Source organism: Engystomops pustulosus, chromosome 2, assembly GCF_040894005.1.
Source record: "Engystomops pustulosus chromosome 2, aEngPut4.maternal, whole genome shotgun sequence".
In the NCBI taxonomy this organism is placed as follows: Eukaryota; Metazoa; Chordata; class Amphibia; order Anura; family Leptodactylidae; genus Engystomops; species Engystomops pustulosus.
Window position 1 is genome coordinate 38,277,433 of NC_092412.1, and position 20,346 is coordinate 38,297,778.

At 44.0% G+C, this 20,346-nt stretch overlaps 1 protein-coding gene across 2 annotated transcripts in view; it reads left to right on the plus strand.

The window, feature by feature from the left end:
- Window positions 1–20,346, plus strand: part of SGCG (sarcoglycan gamma) — a 145,092-nt gene that overhangs the window by 30,178 nt on the left and 94,568 nt on the right. The window contains exon 1 of one of the 2 annotated variants that reach the window (XM_072134301.1): window positions 8,208–8,387. The exons of the other annotated variant lie outside the window; for it this stretch is intronic. The gene's annotated coding sequence lies outside the window, so the exon portion shown is untranslated. Of the gene's footprint in view, window positions 1–8,207; window positions 8,388–20,346 lie in introns of those variants that run through there. 2 annotated transcript variants of the gene reach the window in all.

The window sequence follows — 20,346 nt, forward strand, 5'->3', positions numbered from 1 at the left end:
ACTGTTTGTGGACTTGTAGGGTTAAACAAGGTGCCAGGTTTTTAAATCTCACTTGTTAACATATCAAAAGTATCTTCCAATGTCATGTGAAATCTAGCTAAGAAGAGTCACTTTTTACCTTAGGTGAGTCAGGCTGAGAAGCTGTGTCACATCAGATGTCTATATCTTGGGCTCTATGGTCACATTTGGTCTCATATTAAAGATAAGAATCTCATCTTTCAGATCACATCAGTCTGGTGGTTCTGTAAGCTTTATATGTGCAGCTATTCTGCATCTGTAAGATACAAGAAGTTTAAAAAATAGGGAGCTCACATTCCTAAATATGTCTTTAACTTGCTGTATCTCCGGTTGTGTAGTTCACAGAAACATATGTGATTTATATTTTTAGCATTATACCATAGTTCTAGGTGTCTTAGAGCCCTAGATAGAAGCATCTGAAATTACAATCCCCCTCCAGCCTCCAAAAGTGACTCTTCTCAGCTCACTTGCATATGACTTTAGAAGTGAATTTTTTAACTGGTAAAAAGGCAAGATTTAACATAAGAGGGAATTCTAGAAAATACATTTCATACCGCACCCGAGGGGGCTGGTAGTTTAGAGGTGTAAAAGCTCCTGACAGGTTCCCTTTAAGGGTGGCTATATATTTTATACAGTATAATGACTCCTCATAAGGTTTCTGTCATATAGAAAATAATTCACCAGCCTCCAGCGGCGCTTTCTAACTAATACACGTAAGGACTTGCTTTGGTGGCTTCCAAACCAATAAGTAGAGTTATGGACCCAGAACAAATTGATTTTATAACTTGAGGGAATACTGCAATGTCAGCAGCCAGCTACTATCAGAAAACCTAGACTGATATGTTTTCATTAAGATATAACAGTTTACATTAACGAGATGACATATTACTGATGTTCTGATTCTGGGATTCTAGGTAAGTGACAAGGTGGCCACGTAGACATTCTCCGTACTCTCCATCATCCATCTCCATCTATTGGGGCAGATTTACGATTTGCAGATTCGCCATCCAGCGGCGCGTTATTTGTGGAGGATTCGGGTCTTCCGGCGATTCACTAAGGTAGTTCCTCCGACGTCCACCAGGTGTCGCTGCTGCGCTGAAGTTCATCGGAATGCACTGAAGTTCACCAAGCCGGGCCGGGTGCAGGTAAGCGCGTGTCCAGCGACACTTTTTTTTTTAAATGCGGCAGTTTTTCCAAATCCGTCGGGTTTTCGTACGGCCACGCACCCCGATTTCCGTTGCGTGCATGTCGGGGCCGATGCGCCACAATCTGATCACGTGCGCCAAAAACAGGCAATTCAGGAAAAATCGTCGCAAAACGGAAAAATTCGGGTAAATCGCCGCAAAAACGCGATTCGGGCCCTTAGTAAATGACCCCCATTGTCTTCCGCTGACAATGATTTACAGGTGTAACCAGCGTCAGACTAGGGTCCACCGGTATAACCTGTTCTTGCTGCCCACCAGCAAATGTTACCTGTCAGCCACTCACTTCCTACCCTTGACTTTTTCTTTGGTTCGGACGCCCCTTTAAGTAACTGCCTTTAACTTATTATATGAATACATGGGATGGTTTAGAGGATGAATGCTGAATATTTGTGTGAAATACAGCGAGGAAACTCTATCATCCAGTGCACATGCAGGGCCTGGGGGCCTACCTAGCTTCAGGACCATTGGTGGATTCACCTGTTCACCTGTGCACCAGTCCGAGCATGGAATTAGTACTTGTGATGATTTTTGCCAGCATCTTCTCTACTCCTAGTGCTATGCTCCAATCCTTGCCTTAAAGGGGTATTTCCACAAAGACACAATTCTTTAATATACTCAGGATAAAAATGTACACATTTTCTAATTTAATGTTATTAAAGGGGTTTTCCCACGTAGACAAGTTAGGCCCTATCCATGGGGCTTGCTGATCAGTGGGGGTCTCAGTGCTTGGTGATCTCTGTCAGCTCCAAAGAGATTAATGGTGCAGGACGGTCATGCAAAGCCGTCTGTTCCATTAGTCTGAAGAGCGGTGAGGGGTCAGTCGGACCCCTCACTTTTGCGATATGTGGAGGTCTCAGCGCTGATCAGCAACTTAGGCCCTATCCCGTGGGGTTTTTACAATTTGGTTGTCCCTGGATCTGACTGGAACTTCCTGACCATGGCTGGCAGATTCTTCTCATGAATAGCTTCTCTTGTCTGCACGCTGCAGTGTTCTCTGCCTCCTGCCCCTCCCCCTGCATTACGAGAATTGCACTACATACACAGGCACTGCCTGCCGACAAGCTCTGCAAACTACGGACAGGATAACGGGGCTTATTTACTAAGGGTTCCGTGGATCACACTTTCGTCGGATTTTAGAAATTTTCAGGATTTGTGCCGGCTTTCATGCAACAGAAATCGGGAGCGTAATTGGACGATCCGACTGAGCACAGGATTTAATATTCAAATTGTGTTGCAACCAATGCACTTACATACACCAGGAAGAAGAAGGTGCGCTCCGGCGGACCTGAGCGGGGAACCGACACATGCAGGAAATCGGGCGCACGATCTTAGTGAATCACGCCGCAGTGCATAATCGTCAGACACTCCGTATTTCGGGAACTCCTGTGGCCGGGTAAGTAAGATCTCAGCCTGTACCTTCGACTAGGTCTCTGCATGCACCAAGGCCCCTCAAGTTACTTGGGTCAAGTGCTGCTAACATCGGGAGCCCTCCAAGAGGTAGCATAAAATGGGATACCATACTAACACAGTACCATTAGAAGTGGCCCATATTTGAAGAGGTTTGGTCACAGAGTTGGTCCATACTTCTTGAGTCTAACATCAGGGTATTTTTCCGCCTATATTATTACTAACAAGCACAAGCTGCTTCTATCAGTTTTGTATTACATTATACTCTAGCGTTCCTTATGATACCTCCACGATAGGACATCTGATACAAAGAATGTATAGTTGGGCAGATGGATTTTTCTGTTGAGTGCAGGCTCCTCAAAAGATAGGGGAGTAACATCTCACATCCGAAATGTTTTTCAGGAACAACACAACTGTGTAGCTTACTGTGCTTTTTTATTCCTCTGTTTTCTGCTATCATGAACTGTACTTGCTAAAACTTCTTTCGCTGCATTTTTTGTTACTCGCTTATCATATAAAATATTATATGTGATTAATCAGAGGATCCCTAACTGCCTGGACTTGCCTGAGAAATCTGCATGTGGTTGGCTTAATGGAGCACCCTGGCTCGTACTGTAAGTAACGAGAAGTTCCTGTGGAGCTCACAGCGCTCCCGTTATAACCTTAATTGGCGAAAAGAGACTTCTTCTTCCTCTGGCCAGGAATAACAGAAATATATTGGGATTGTTTTTGTTACATTAGTGCTTTTATCTTCCCAGCCTATGCACTACTAAGATCTGCATTCATTTTTAGATTGTAAGTATAGTGACCTTTGAGCCTTAATATAGAAATTCATTTTTTAAATTAAGAAAATATCTCATGTCCCCCATGGACTCGTTAGCCCTGAGGCAAACATTCCAATTTTTTCATAACTCAAATTTGTTTCTCAAATAATTAGCCCAGATTTCATCCTTCTCATGTATTCATAGTGTTTGCGCCAGTTTTGTGTCACGGCTGCAAACCTGTGCAGCTAAAGAGGCTTTCTGGTGCTGATTCCCACCAGACATTGGGGCAGATTTACTTACCCGGTCCATTCGCGATCCAGCGGGGCGTTCTCTGTTGAGGATTCGGGTCTTCCGGCGATTCACTAAGGTAGTGCGCCCGATGTCCACCAGGTGTCGCTGCTGCGCTGAAGTTCGCCAGTGTGGAGTACACTTTCAGTGCTACCACAGAAACCAATCCCAGGAACTGAGTCAGGAGACTCTAATCCAGAGCTACAGCTTTCACAGTTTGTACACACCTCCATCTCCATTATCCCAGCCAGCATCTACTATCAGGCTGGTGCATTATTCCTGAGGACCGCTCTCCCTGACCAATCCAGATCTGCTGTTAGACTGTTTAGGCCCGTTGCCTGCTACCTGTTGTTCAATAAAGAACTGTGAGTTGATTTGCACAACGTTGCCTCTGAGAAGTCTGATCCCTGGATACGGCTGTTACCACCACAGGCTCCCTATCCATCACCCAGGGACATACCTTAAAGACACTCAGTTGCTTCCCCAGGGAGAAGCAGTACATCAGTCAATCCCTCCATATTTCTTGCACACACCACCTGCTGGAGACCTGCTAGGCTGTGGGACATCCCTCCGGTCCTCATACCAAGCACCGTGACACAGGCCAGGCCCTTGTGGGGAATGTTACACACATATATATCTTTTCAGGTGCAGAAGAATGGCTGGGAGCAGACTGAAAAGACTTATCACTCTACAATATGGCTCCAACCTTTTTTATATTGTTTTTTTTTTATTTCAAAGTCCTTTACATATGCTTTTTGGGGTGTGATCTTACATCAGGGGGCAGAATAAGCCCTGTGAGAAGTCCCCTATTCCTTATGGTTTTCCCTTTTGTGTGTTGGTCCTGTATGTCAATGATTTTGGTTGCTGGGTTGAAAAGTTTCTTGTTTTCCAGTACATGAACCACATGCTGTTCTTAGATCTGTGGATGTAATGTCTACAGTTATCTAGGACTAAAGATATAATGCATTGTCATTTGCTTCTTGTAGGCCACATTTGGACTTTTTTTTCTCTATTTTCTTTTTTTTTAGCATTAGCATGCAGACAGTAGTTAAAAAATAACACAAAACTTTTTCAATAAAAACACAGTTAAATTAAAAAAAGTTCTTTACCCATGAATATATAAGAGAATGTTACAGTTACTGTATATTACAGAAAATAGCGGCATCAGCCTATAAAGGAGAATTTTTATACTAAGGACAAATGGATTATTCACTCCTATGATAAACTGTCATCATAACATATTCATCGCTGCCCTTACATATGTATCCCATAGCATAGTCTATAAATAACTTCCTAGGTTTTCATATATTTGTTCTTCACCTCATGTTTATGTCATGTCTTTCCCCATTCGCTCATCAATGTCTCATGATTTACTTTTGCTACTTTATTCATTTTTTCCTTACCTTGCAGCTTTGCACATTTCATAACCTACTGTACAGTACAGAAGAAAATATTTGGTAACAATAGAAAAAAAAATGGATGGGATGATGTTATGATAGAGGCCTCCTGATACAATAGAAAAATCTTTTTATGCTTTGATCCCCAGCAAAGGCTCTGTTGATGTGAAATCCATAGGGGTGACACATCAGGTAGTCCTCATGGTCACTTGGCTTGTCATCACTATGGATGCCCTAAGAGAATGTAGGTAAGGATCAAAGAAGTGAAGTGAATACAGGTTTTTAAGGTTGATTCATACTCTCCGGATACATTTCATGATGATAGTTTTGATGCTCTAAAGCAATAATTGATAAAATATGTTAAAGGGGACCAGGGCAGGGATGGGGGGGGGGTGTCACTAAGTTCTGGCACTAAGTTTCCACCACACTCCGGTAATTCCGGCAGCAAATGTGGAGCAACAAAGGAAGTGACCTCTCATGGTCAACAGAAGTAACAAGCATTGGTCATAGGAGCCTCCTGCTCAGGATTCCTGGAAAACCACTCAAAATAATGATAGCTAGCTGGAATGCATTGGTCTGGGCAACAGAGCCTCTGTGGGCCCTTTTCTATACCTCCCAAATATTGCCACAGAGATAGAGCCTAAGGCAATATTATTGTAATCAACTCGGGAGTTGAATCACTGGGACACACCCTTCCCACCTAGATTGGGCCCTCCAAGCAGCTCTGGGCCCAGGTATGCCGGGTGCTGGTGCTGGCCCTGGGTCTGGGAACAGACTACAACAGAAGACCAAGACAGTGGGCCTTAATGCTAGACACTCTTTTCCTACCTGATTGTCTCTTAAACCCTAGAGATAAGAGACAACTAGGAGACATTCCCTCCCTGCATCAAAGTTCAAATAAGGTTCTCCATCTACTAACATTACTCCCTTGCTTCTCTATTGCTTCTGGATTTCTGAGTTCTGACCCAATCACTTTGTAGTGTCTGGACCCTAGTAAGGGTGCCTGTTATAGAATGAAGGGTGTGGTGCTAATCAATCCAAATAGCTAGCAAGCATAAATCCATGTTCACACTGTCAGTGTTCAAGAAAGGCAAAAAGATACAATCAGCACCTCCGCTGACACAGATCTTACATTAGCTTCTACTCTAGAGCTGCTTGATTCAATGCTATTCCGGGAAATGTCACTGACACAGGTGATCACAGGGCTCAATGGTGGCCTTCCCTGAGGTCAGTCACTGACACAACATTTATGTAGCGGTTACCTCAGAAATGACTTTCTAGCTAAATTCCCTCCTACATCGAGACAAGTCAGGAGTCACTGATTATTTTTTTAAGTTCAGAAAATGAATAGACACCCCACTGGAAGCCCAACAGACCCTCATTATAGACAAAAGGGTCTTTTGGGGCAAGGTCGTTGTCTATCAGTTAACACGTTAAGGGGCTTCTATCCAAGGTCGGAGCAGAACAACAAAAGCCCCCACAAAGTTGTGAATATAATCTATTTCATGGACAATCCTTTTTACTGCATTTTATAAGGAATAGACCCTAGTGGTAAGTACTGGGTACAACATCACCTATAAATATGGTTGTCCTCTGGAGCATCTTTGGGGTTCCTTATTGGGGCAGATTTACTTACCTGGTCCATTCGCGATCCAGCGGCGCGTTCTCTGCGGTGGATTCGGGTCAGGATTTATTAAGGTAGTTCCTCTGCCGTCCACCAGGTGGCGCTGCTGCGCTGAAAAGCATCGCAACGCACTGGAGTTCACCGAGCCGGGCTGAGTGAAGGTAAGTGCAAGCTCCGCGACAGATTTTTTTTTTAAATGCGGCGGTTTTTCCAAATCCGTCAGGTTTTCATTCAGTCACGCCCCCCCCCCCCCATTTCCGTCGAGTGCATGCCAGCGCCGATGCGCCACAATCCGATCACGTGCGCCAAAATCCCGGGGCAATTCAGGGGAAATCGGTGCAAATCGCAAATATTCGGGTAACACGTCGGGAAAACGTGAATCAGGCCCTTAGTAAATGACCCCCATTGTGTTTAACACTTAAAGGACACCTGTCATCAGGTCTGTGTCACTTGTCCTGTCACTACTACCTGTTGGAGCAGCTCACAAGGATCCCATCCCAGCCTTTATCTAGTTATTTTATACATTAATCATTGTAAAATCATCTATTCTTTATTATGTAAATGAGGCTGGTCACATGGTCAGAGGCTGTGATGTCACTCCTGTTCCCCCTCCCCTCTCCTCCCCCTGCTCATGTCTGTGTGTAATGTACAGTAAAGCATGGCTAGTGTGTGTGCGCTGTTTCTGCTGACATGCTGCATGGTCCTAATACACAGACACACAGACATCAGCTACACAAGTACCTGACATGTTCTGCTGTAACATGGCTGCCTGGAGCTGTTGTATCTCTCCTATACACACACACACATGCACACACAGGCTGTAGGGGGCGTGGTCACCAGCACCAGGAAGCACATCATTATACAGCCTCACATCATTATACAGGCTGTCAGTCATGCACTGGGGGTGTGGCTGTGCCTCCCACTCATGAATAAGGTGGACAGCTTGAATATGCTAATGCTTCATTGGACATTTCACAGGTCATTTGCATACAGCTTTAGGACCTCATTGCTTAGGTTTACAGGCATGTAGAGGGACAATGAAGGGATAGAGGCAATGCTCTCTAATGGCAGTGTATGAAAATATATTTAGTTTAGGGGGGTTATTTTGCATAACGGTTCTCTTTAACTCCAGAGTGGAGAGGTTCATTGATGCTCTTCTCAATCAGATATTTAATAGGTTTGGGTGTAGTCTTATACTATGTCTTATAACAATGTCTGAGCAGGTCACATTGACACGACTTTATTTTAAGGACATTGTCAATGAGTCCTTTCCATGTAACGTAAAATGTTCTATTAACCTGCATTAATAACGATCATCCAAAACCCACTTTCCAGCAGCTGCCTCTTCCATCCCCATGAAATTCCATGAATTGCCTGACGTCTGCCGTCATTTCTCCTCCTTTCTTCTCCCTGAGGTTTGTAGATTTAGAGTAAAGGAGTCGGCTCCAATATGAGAGAGTAAAATTAGCTGAGTATGTGGCTGCGCAGGGCTGGAATGTACAATACAGCCAAACATGTGAATACATTCTGCCTCCCTGATATTTGGCCAGTCTTAAAATATCTTCCACTCCCGATCTGTAGGCGGTGGGGAACTTCAAGACAGAAACACCGGCTGCATTAAACTTTACTAAACTCTGTTTTTCGTTGATACAATCAGTAAGAAACTGAGCTACAGACGGCAGAGGTCAGTTACCATCTTATTATTTATTATGCATTTTATGGTGTTTCATTATTGGGCTTTTAGATGTGTTCTAGAAATAAAATGTATTGTATCTTTCCTGGAATATTAAACTTTATATACTTATATACTTGAGAAATTGTCTCTAGCTAATAGTAAGACTACAACTCTCAGCATGTGCTGGAAGTTATAGTTGTAGAACAGCTGACTGGGGATAGAAGGAAAGTTTTTCAGTGTTTTTTTAAGCTAGAAACGGTTGAACAGAGTGTACATAGTGTCCTATCTGCAGGCAGCATGTTATAGAGCAGGAGGAGAAAAGCAGATTGTACATAGTGTCCTATCTGCAGACAGAATGTTACAGAGCAGGAGGAGCTGAGTAGATTGTACATAGTGTCCTATCTGCAGACAGAATGTTACAGAGCAGGAGAAGCTGAGCAGATTGTACATAGTATCCTATCTGCAGACAGAATGTTACAGAGCAGGAGGAGCTGAGCAGATTGTACATAGTGTCCAATCTACAGGCTGCATGTTACAGAGAGTTTTAAGAAGTGTTCCCCTCCAGTGATAATGGGATCTTTTTAATTCTATGGGGAACATAACAGAAAATATACTAATGGGACTTATGGGTAAACTGATGTTAGTATCAGACCTGGACTGATAATCTACACTGCTGGTCAATAAGCTCCATACCCGGTGTTGTGTACTGAATCTAATAAGCCTCTTCAGCTCCAGGTGCCGCCCAATACCCGAACTAGGTGTATAAACTATGACAGATTACATTGACAGATGTGTAACTTAAAGCTGCTCTGTTCCTGTGCTTTGATGCTTCCAAGATAAGGAGTTGGACCATCTGCAGAGAAACCTAGGACTGAGATACAATATGGAAGGGCCTGGATAGAAGTCATGTTCATAGTTTTGTGTTTGAATTAATGGGTCTGTGGTCTGAATTTAGGCAATGAAATTATACTAAGATAGGGTCTTCTGGGGCCGAGTAATTTAATGAAAATATACTTCACTCTTCTGCTTGTCCACACTATTCTCCAGCAGCACCCCTCCCACTTTCTGGCAGTACCCCTCCTATTCTCCATCAGCACCCCCCCCCCAGTCTATTGCAGCACCCCTCCCACTTTCTGGCAGTACCCCTCCTATTCTCCATCAGCACCCCCCCCCCCAGTCTATTGCAGCACCCCTCCCACTCTCTGGCAGTACCCCTCCTATTCTCCAGCAGCACCCCTCCAAGTATCCAACAGCAAACCCCCCCAGTCTCCGGCAGCATCCCTTCCAGTTTCTGACAGCACCCCTCCCAGCCTCCAGCAGGACATCTCCTAGTAACCGGTACCACCCTCCAAGTATCCAGCAGCACCCCTTCTAATCTTGCTCAGCACCATCCAAGTATCCAGCAGCACCCCTCCTAATCTTGCTTAGCACCATCCAAGTATCCAGCAACACATTTCCCAGTCTCCTGCAGCACCCTTTCCAGTTTCTGGCAACACATTTCCCTTCCTTATTGTCTCTGGACACCGCAATTAATACTCACTGGTAGGAATAGTTTGGTGTTTGCTCTGGAAGCAGAGTGTGGCAGAGACTAGGATCAGTGGGGGAGTGGTTTGTATTTTAGTTGTATTTTGTTCAAGGCCTTTAGAAGACTAACAATAATTAATAATAATAATTATTTTACTTATATAGCGCACACAGATTACGCAGCGCTACACAGAGCTTACTAAATCAGTCCCTGTCCCCAATGGAGCTCACAGCATTTATTTTGCTATCCCCCTAAGATTATGTGAGTGCTGTATGAGCTGGTTCCTCTCCCTCTGCTAAGCCTTGAAGTCCTTAGTATAAACAAACTCTACAAAGGAGGTCATGTGACAGAGCTCTCTCTGTGTATGTAGCAGAACTCAGTGTGTTCAGTGCTGTGGATACAGATGTCTCCTGCACAGAATAGTGAGGTACAAGATCTCCCTGTTCCTTATCATTTCCTCGATCCCAGTCTCCCAGATTCTACAGAACTTTCTCTGTCTCTCCTCTCCTCATGCTGCTCTCTTACCCCACCTTGTATTCGGCACTATCAGCTATGCAGATAACCTATTAACCCTTAATGCTCACACAGCACAGGATATAGACTTCATGTAACTGGGTTACTTATGATTTCTACCATTTATTACATGTTCCCTGATCCTGCATGTGATGGAAGCTGCCAGGCTGTCACCCTATACATTCTGTATGTGCTCTGTGCACTGTTCAGTGTATTTACTTGTGGGAAACTAAATTGACTTAATGCTAAATTACTTTAAGAGAGAACACAAGGCATCATGGGATCTGTGGGCAAGCTAACTGGCCTCCGCCGGGGGCATAGACAGACAGACATTAGTCTCCGCCCACTTCCCCTCTCATGAGAAAGATTTTTGTCAAACACTTTCAGAACAGAAAATGCCAAACTTTGGAATCACAAGGACGAGCAGCACAAAGTAGGCATCGTTCTGTTTGTTTTCAAAGGGGGAATCACACATAATAAATTTGATAAAGTCATTATAACTTTACAGTTACGCTTTGAAAAGAGTTTTACAAATAATTATTCATACCGTAGCTTAGATATCAAATATAACTTGTTGAAAGAATTTCCCCATCTCTGAGTCATCTAAGGCAGAATGGTTGGCAGATCTTAACTGTCTAAAAACCTCAGTGTTTTCAGTGCTTGTCCCTAGCAACCAAATTATCCACAGGACATGAGGAGAACAGATGTATAAGGAGTCTTGTCCTTACGCAGGCCATGTGACTGTAAAAAGGAAATTTAATATGGAAAACAAGTCTAAGTAGCATCGTCCTGCTATGGGTTCTCCTTTATTCTTGTAAAAAGGAATATCTCCTCCATCATGTTCTATCTGCATGGAGACAGCATGCTATAGAGCAAGAGGAGTGAAGCAGACTGCACATAGTGTCCTATCTGCAGGCCGCATGTTATAGAGCAAGAGGAGTGTAGCAGACTGCACATAGTGTCCTATCTGCAGGCCGCATTCTATAGAGCAGGAGGAGTGGAGCACACTGTACATAGTGTCCTATCTGCAGGCCGCATGCTATAGAGCAGGAGGAGTGGAGCAGACTGTACATAGTGTCCTATCTGCAGGCAGCTTGCTATAGAGCAAGAGGAGTGAAGCAGACTGCACATAGTGTCCTATCTGCAGGCAGCATGTTATAGAGCCAGAGGAGTGAAGCAGACTGTACATAGTGTCCTATCTGCATGGAGACAGCATGCTATAGAGCAAGAAGAGTGGAGCAGACTGTACATAGTATCCTATCTGCACGCAGCATGTTATAGAGCATGAGGAGTGAAGCAGACTGCACATAGTGTCCTATCTGCAGGCAGCATGGTATAGAGCCAGAGGAGTAAAGCAGACTGTACATAGTGTCCTATCTGCATGGAGACAGCATGCTATAGAGCAAGAGGAGTGGAGCAGACTGTACATAGTATCCTATCTGCACGCAGCATGTTATAGAGCATGAGTAGTGAAGAAGACTGTACATAGTGTCCTATCTGCAGGCAGCATATTATAGAGCAGGAGGAGCTGAGCACGTTGTACATAGTGTCCTATCTGCAGGCAGCATATTATAGAGCAGGAGGAGCTGAGCAGATTGTACATAGTGTCCTAACTGGAGACAGCAGGAGAGGCTGAGCCTGGGTGATGACAGGCTTCGAGTGTATCATAAATGTCAGTATGGAAAGATGTAGAATACTTAAACTCCTATAATTTAAACTAAGGAGTGCTTATAGTATGGGGATTTATACTTTAATAGTAATATAGCTGCTGGTTACAGTATGTCATGCCATCAAGTGTCAGGGATTCTGTAGAACATCATAATACACACCTCAGCTGCTGCAGAACATCATAATAAACACCTCTACTGCTGCAGAACTTCACAATACACACTTCAGCTGCTGCAGAACATCAAAATACATACCTCAGCTGCTGCAGAACATGATAATACACACCTAAGCTGCTGCAGAATATCATAATACACACATCTACTGCTGTAGAACATCACAATACACACTTCAGATGCTGCAGAACATCAAAATACATACCTCAGCTGCTGTCGAACATGATAATACACACCTCAGCTGCTGCAGAATATCATAATACACACATCTACTGCTGTAGAACATCACAATACACACGTCAGCTGCTGCAGAACATCACAATACACACTTCAGCTGCTGCAGAACATCACAATACACACTTCAGCTGCTGCAGAACATCACAATACACACTACCGATGCTGCAGACTTTCTTTTTGAGTTCAATGAGGCTGAAGAATAGATTTTATGTCCATAAACAAACAATGAATAGGATTCTTGCCTTCAAAAAGAGGTTCAGCAGCAGCTGAGGTTTATATTATTAAAATATGGGATCTTTACTCTGTCCTAGTACAAGGATGCTCTGGCACCCCTCACCTCCATTACGGTAAATAGTGAAGGGACCAAAGTAATGAATCCGAGTTTTGGTTCATTAGTTCTCAGTAGTGTGGAGGTCTCAGGGTTGGAGTCTAACAGATAATAAAGAGATGGAGAATAAGATGAAAATACCCCTTTAAGAGCCCATTGACCTATATACAACACTTGGTCTGAGGTCCTGTGCTTTTGTGTGTTCAAGTGACTCATCAGTGACTTGTAATATTCATATAATTCATAATATGGTGAGGTTCTCACAGCATAGATAGTGTTGTAGAATGCTGGGCTAAACATGATCTCCACTGATGGGTCATCTCATGGAATGTCCTGGTTGGGTGATGACAGGGCCACCTACAAAGTCTCCCTTCTTGGAATTTGTAGTCACATTCTATGATATTTGGATGTTCTCTTGTTCTCTAAAAATTTTAAGGATAATGGTGGTGGTAGAACATTTATTATAGACACTGTTTCCAAATCAAATAATAAAATACACAAAGGTTAAAGGAGTTTAGGTCCGATAAGTATATTGCCAAATAGGTTCCTTTGGAGCGAAAACATAAATTAAACAATATTAACTGACCCCCCCTCCCCCTCCCTGATTCGATTTCAAATACTAAATGGTTCTTTGTTGGTGTCTACTTCCTGATCCCATCTTGTCACACAGGAAATGACCATACAGCCAATCACTGACATCCGTAGGGACCTGTCTCACCTCCTGATTGGCTGAGATGTAATTTCCTGTGTGTCACATAAACTGGAGTCCCCAAAAGCTTTGGAATTGTGAGGATCTCTAGATAACTAGCAGAAAATATCAGAATTTGAAGGTTTTACATATACTACCAGGACATCAGATCATAGGATGTTCTATCTTACCTTACTAATAATTCAGTCCAGCTCCATTCTCTTTACAGTGGTCAGTGCTTGGAACTGCAGCAGCAGGAGCTTAACTGCATTTTTCGCACTGCTGGCCACTGCAAGACTATGGGGCACATTTACTAAGACTATGTGCAGTTTACCTGTGTATAGTACAGGGGCTCCAGATTCAGGATTTCTGGCGTATATTCTTCATGAATCTGGGGCTCCCTGCACAGCTCCGACAGAGCGCACCACTTTTTTTAGTACTCCTTTAACATGGGGCGTGCGACAGACTTTTGTTGGACTCTGTGGGGCAAATTTACTTACCTGGTCCTGTCGAGATTCCCGATTCAGACGGTCCGACGAAGATGAAGTCCGGCGTGATTCACGTAGCTCGTGTGCCTGAGTTCCTGCATCCGTCGCTTCCCCGCCGAGGTCCGCCGGAGTTCACCTTCTTCTTTCCGGTGCTTGTAAGTGCATGTCTTGCGACACAATTCGAAATGTTAAATCCTGCTCATAGTCTGAATCCTTTGGGCTGTCCAACGGCCCGCCCCCCGATTTGTGTCGTGTGCAAGCCGGCGCCAAAATCTGCCAAAATCTGATCGCGTGCGCCAAAATCCCCTGTTAAATGCCTTGCAAAATGGAAATCGTCGGCAAACCCGCCGAAAATTCACTCCATGGACCCTTAGTAAATGAGCCCCTGTATGTTAAATCTGGTGCACGGTCCGACTGTGCACTGGAATGTCCCCTAATTTGTGTTACATGAAGAACAGCGCAGCTGCGCCACAAAACGGTTGTGTTTGCGACACAAATGTGGCTCGGACACTTCTTAAATACCTGTGCAAGCAGTCCGACAGAAAACTGGCGCAAGGTCCTTAGTAAATGTGCCCCCATGTCCTCTTTTTTATTATCATTCTGGAGGCTTTCAGAATATTCTGATCCATAGGGGCTCAAAGTGACAGACACCTTACTCATTTTGGACAGGTCAACAATTTCGTTAATATACCTTTAACTGGTGAGAAAATTGTCCAGTCAGCACAGAGTTAACCTTCACAGGAACAGGTCCCTTTTCCCAAAAACTGCTTTGTCTCGTCTTGCTATAAAAAGAAATCCCAATTATTTGAGGTATTTTCCATAACATTTAACTCCTGTGCATATATTATTTTGCAAAAACGTTCTCCCAGGCATTGTGTAATCAAAACCGAGCCGAGGAGAAAAAGTGCTGATGAAGAGCGAAGCGCACCCCCCTCTCGCGCGCCCGAACAGTGTGAGGTTTTTATTAATGCACTGTCACAGCGGAGGGGATATTGTGTATAAGCCATATTTGATAAGATCCGTAATTGTATTTACCACAAGAGCCCGAATCCTTCTCTTCTTTACGAGCGCGGCTGATGCCTTGTCACCAGAGTAGCGGGCATGCTTGATGAATTGCAAATCGCTCCCCATTTTTTCGCACTCCCCGCTAGTCTCGCTCTGGTCTCGCTGTCACAATTTCCTATTGAAGTCCTAGGTTATTGGCTCGCAGCTCAACACTTAAACAGGCTTTTAACATACTTATTCCTGCTTAGCCAGAGAGGGAATCATTTATAAACCTATATTACAATGACACTTTTACAGGCATTTACGCACGCAAAGCCCGAGCTATTTCAGAGCCCGATTTTGGAGAATAATTCTAAAAATGGAACTTTTTATAAATATGTATCTTCGTTGTTTATTTTGCACTAGTTTTGGATAAATCAAGTCAGTGGTACTGAAGACAGAACTGTTCTCTACCCCTTTTTTGTCAACCCTTAAAGGGGTTGGTCACTTTACCTCATTGTTTTTGTAATGTGTGTAAGTGTGGGGGGCAGGATATTAGGTAATTTACCAATATACATCTATTAATAGTTCTGCTCCGCATTCTTGATATGTAAAGTGAAGCCTCCTGTATTTTACCTCATCAGCCGAACATCCCTGTGCATAAAATGGCTGCAGATGGATGGTCATGTGATCTCTGCCCATTAACAACCCTGCCAGGAGCTAACTCCTATATTCATGAATACAAAACTACGCCCATTGTCCCATCCATAAGCATAGTTTATTATCGACCTTAACGGTCCCCACATAGTACAATGCCCCTTACTTTGGCCACCCCCCCCCCTCATACTTATGGACCCGTATAATACACCCTTATGAAACCCTTTAGTCTCCCTTTAAATTTGGTTTTCCACTTTTATTTATCTCTCCAAACTTACATATAATACTATCCCTACTCCTACCCTTAACCCTGCTCACATGGTGTTTTCCATGTTCTTGATCCTCCTCCTGTAGTCTCCTGTCCTCCAGCCTCCTCCTGTCCTCCAGCCTCCCCCTGAAGCCTCCTGTAGCTTCCTGTCCTCTATCTTCCTCCTGTGCCCTCCTGTCCGCCAGCCTCCTCCTGTCCTCAAGCCTCATTCTGTGGCCTACTGTCCTTTATCCTCCTTTTGGGGCCCCCGGTCCTCTAGCCTCCTCCTGTGGTTCCCTGTCCTCCAGCCTCCTTCTGTAGCCCCTTGTCCTCCAGCCAACTCCAGTAGCTTCTTGTCCTCCAGCCTCCTCATGTCCTCCAGCCTCCTCCTGTCCCCCAGCCTCATTCAGTGGCCTACTGTTCTTTATCCTCATTTTGTGGCCCCCTGTCCTCCAGCCTCCTCCTGTGGTCCCCTGCCTCCAGCCTCCTCCTGTAGCCCCTTGTCCTCCAGCCTCCTCCTGTCCTCCAGCCTCCTCCTATCCTCCTGCCTCCTCCTGTAGCCTCCTGTCCTCCAGCCTCCTCCTGTCATCCAGCCTTGTCCTGCCCTCCAGCCTAATTCTGTGGCCTACTGTCCTTCATCCTCCTCCTGTGGCCCCCTGTCTTCCAGCCTCCTCCTGTGGCCCCCTGTCCTCCAGTTTCCTCCTGTAGCCCCTTGTCTTCCACACAACTCCAGTAGCTTTTTGTCCTCCAGCTTCCTCCTGTCCTTCATCCTCCTCCTGTCCTTCAGCCTCCTCCTGTAGCCTCCTGTACTCCAGGGGACCAGGAGGAGGCGGGACAAACCGGGGAGGCGGGGGGAACCCGGGACATTCCTCCTGTGACTGGGGACAGAGCCCAAAAATCGTGACTTTTGGGTGGTATGAGAGATGTATATTGATAAATTACCTCTTATGCTACCCCCCACACTTACACACATTACAAAAACATGAGGTAAAGTGGCAAAACCCTTTCATTCTACAAATGTCTTGTTTCCTCTCCTGAGATCATGGAGATCATGCAGGGGTGGTATCTCAGTGACAAGCAGCCTCAGTCACCCTGGCTCATGCTACAAATGTATAGACCACTTCATATGACTTTATCTGTCTTTAAGACATAATGTAAAAAATCATTCTTGCTCTTAGACAGAGCCGGGTTCCTCTTTGTAAAGGTCACTCATTCCTCTTTAATGTCATTTTATAGCTCTAATATTTCTATAGAGAACACGTCTCCTGAGGAGTTATCTATGTGTCCCTCTATGATAGGCTACATCTCTATACTACATATATATTTCTTGACACTTTTACAATTGACAACAGATAAAAACCTGTTAATAAAACTCATTTTAACATACTCTATCATACATCTACTCCTTAAAGGGGTACTCCAGGAATAAGCATAATTCATATTTAAATAGTTCATTAGTATATACGCTAATATGTAATTAAATGTAATGTAGTAAATGTGCCCCATTGAGTTTTGTTGTTTTCATTTATATATAGCTTTATGGGTTTTTCTATTAGATGTTCATATTCCTGGAATATCCCTTTAAAGGAAATCTACTACCAAAATCCATCATGATAAACCAGGGACACTTACTCATAGATCCGGGCACTGTGACTGTGGTTATCTTCTTATATTTGTTATCCATGGCATCTTTCCTTCTAAAATCAACTTTTAAAAGTATGCTAAGGAACCAGAAGGATTCTGGGGGTGTTACCAGAGCTGAAGCTCCCTTAGCACTTTCACCCTCCCTCTGCTTCATGTAATCTTGCTACAGCAGATAAAGTTTCAGCACACAGGGGGAGGGGGAAGTGCTCTTGCACAGAGTAACAGCCTGTGAATGTTCAGCATGAAGGGGCTCTGGTAACATCCCCAGGAGCTTTTCTAACTCCTTAGCATAATTTTAAAAGTTGTTTTTAGAAGGAAGGAGGCCATGGATAACAAATAAAAGAAGATTACCACAGTCACGGTGCCTGGATCTATGAGTAAGTGTCCCCAATTTATCATGATGGATTTTAACGGTAGATTTTCTTTAAGGACTGGGCCTGTTTGGTCCTTAAGCAATTTTTTAAAGTTTTCCATCCTTGCAATTCAGAAGACATTATTAGCATACAAGGCTTTGTTATTTGCAGGTTGGGATGTATTTTTTCTCAATTTAGAGCATATGCAATAGAAACCAGGCTGTCACTGTCAGATCACCAGGACTTGTATGTTCCTCCTTAGGCGTGAACTGTTCTCTGTTTAGGAAGAAAGGCGAGGAACATACACAGCCTGGGATATTAGGTGGTTAATAGAGGCAAAGCCAATAAAGAGTAAAAATATCCCTTGCTTGACATAGAAAGCAAATGTTCAAACATGTAAGATCTCACCAGCAGCATTAGTGAGGACATTTGTTTCTCCTGAAAATAAGACCTAGTACAATTATTTTCAAGATTGGAAATATAAGGCATCCCTTGAAAATAAGACCTACGCCCCCTTTCTCCAAAACCATGCCCCTTTTGTCGGACCAGTCGGAAAACGGCCAAAAAATGGTCTAAAAGCCTTCATAAATGTATGGGAAGGCATTTTAGACTGTTTTTGTGATTTCCCCCTGTGGAGTCACAAGAAATTCAGCATGAGTTTGGAGAGTTATAGGGGCATATTTATCAGGACCTCTGATAATCGCCAGTGATTCGCGATTATTTGCCCCAATCTGCCACCTTCAAAAGAGTGTGAAGGGGAGGCTCGGCCGGCCCTCCGATCGGCCAGCCGCGCCCCCTCCCCCCCTTCACACCCCTTCACGCCCCAGTGGCGTGAAGGTGGCAGATTGGGGTAAATAATCGTAAGTGCTAGCAATAAGCTAGCATTTGCGATTATTTCAGGGCTTTATTTCAGGTCCTGATAAATATGCCCCAGTGCCTCTTTAGGAGCAAAAATTAATGTAAGGGGCCCATTTACTAAGGGCTTTGCGCTGCACTTTAGTGGGACTGTTCACGTTTTTCATGGCTAAAATGGCTTTCACAGGTATTTAAGAAGTGTGCACGATGCGATTGTGTTGCATGTGACCCTTTTGTGGCGCAGCTGCCCTCCATGCAACACATATTAGGGGGCGTGCCGTCAGACAGTCCGACTGATTTGGACTGAGCACCAAATTGTTTTGCACACCCTATATTAAGGGTGCAAAACAAAAAAGATGGTGAACTCTGTCGGAGCAGTGCGGGGAAGCAACACATGCAGGATATCGGGTGCAAGACCTTAGTGAATTGCTGCATAGTGCAGAGAATTCAGTGAACTCCAGCGGCAATGTAAGTAAATGTGCCCCACTGCCTTATTTTCGAGGAAACACAGTATCATCAAAAATAATGGATGAAAAAGTACTGCATACAAAAATGAAAAACACAAAGCTTTAACGCTGATGTGAACAAAGCCTCAGGGGGCACCTTGAGTGAGAAAAGTTGTGCTTAGTTTTTGGACCAGATTTATCAGTAGTGATATAAACTGTACTATGTCCAGAGTGCGCCAGATTATTTTTTTGGTGCACACAGTTTAAAGGGCATGCGCCACATTTCTGTCAAGTCGCTGTAAAAAGATGTGGCACGTGGGGCAGATTTATCAAGCTGTCTAAAAGTCAGAATATTTCTAGTTGCCCATGGCAACCAATCACAGCTCAGCTTTCATTTTACCAGTGCTCATGAATTTTTTTAAAGCTGAGCTGTGATTGGTTGCCATGGGCAACTAGAAATATTCTGACTTTCAGACAGCTTGATAAATCTGCTCCCATGGTGTGAATCGGCACAGGAAAATCCCTTTAGGTGCAGAATTTTGTGGCACAGCAGACACAGTGGAGCTGTACCACAAAACTGCCGCAAACACTTCATAAACAGTTGTGCAAGCAGTTTCAGTGCAAAGTCAGACCGAAACTGGCGCAGTTGAATAAATGCAGGCTTTTTTTTACGGACACACTGGGGGTGATTTATTAATTCTGGCACAAGCAAGACTGTCGGCATCGGATGTATTAAAGTGGTGCACAGCTGTCAGTAATTAATGGGTAGACGGAACTAATCAGTCGTGCTCCATAAAAATCCCGACATCAATGAGATGTGCGCCAAAATCTTACATGGACTGCGCTTTTATTTTGCTTTCTGACCATTTTTTTCCAGGTCTATTGTGCGCCAAAATTTGTGCCTAAAGATGTCGACAAAACACACATAAATGTGACGGATAATGTGGAAAAATTAGGCCATGCCCACAAACTCATAAATGATCCTCAACAACTCTGCTCCAAAAAAAGTAAAATCCTGGCATTTTTTTGGGCGCAGATACGATAATACATGCCCCCCACTGAATTGTGATTGTGTTGCTAAATCTGCAGTGGATGATCTCTTGCCCTGCTATGCACCCATGCAGTACTTTCCACACTCAACCTTATTTTCAATGTGTTACAG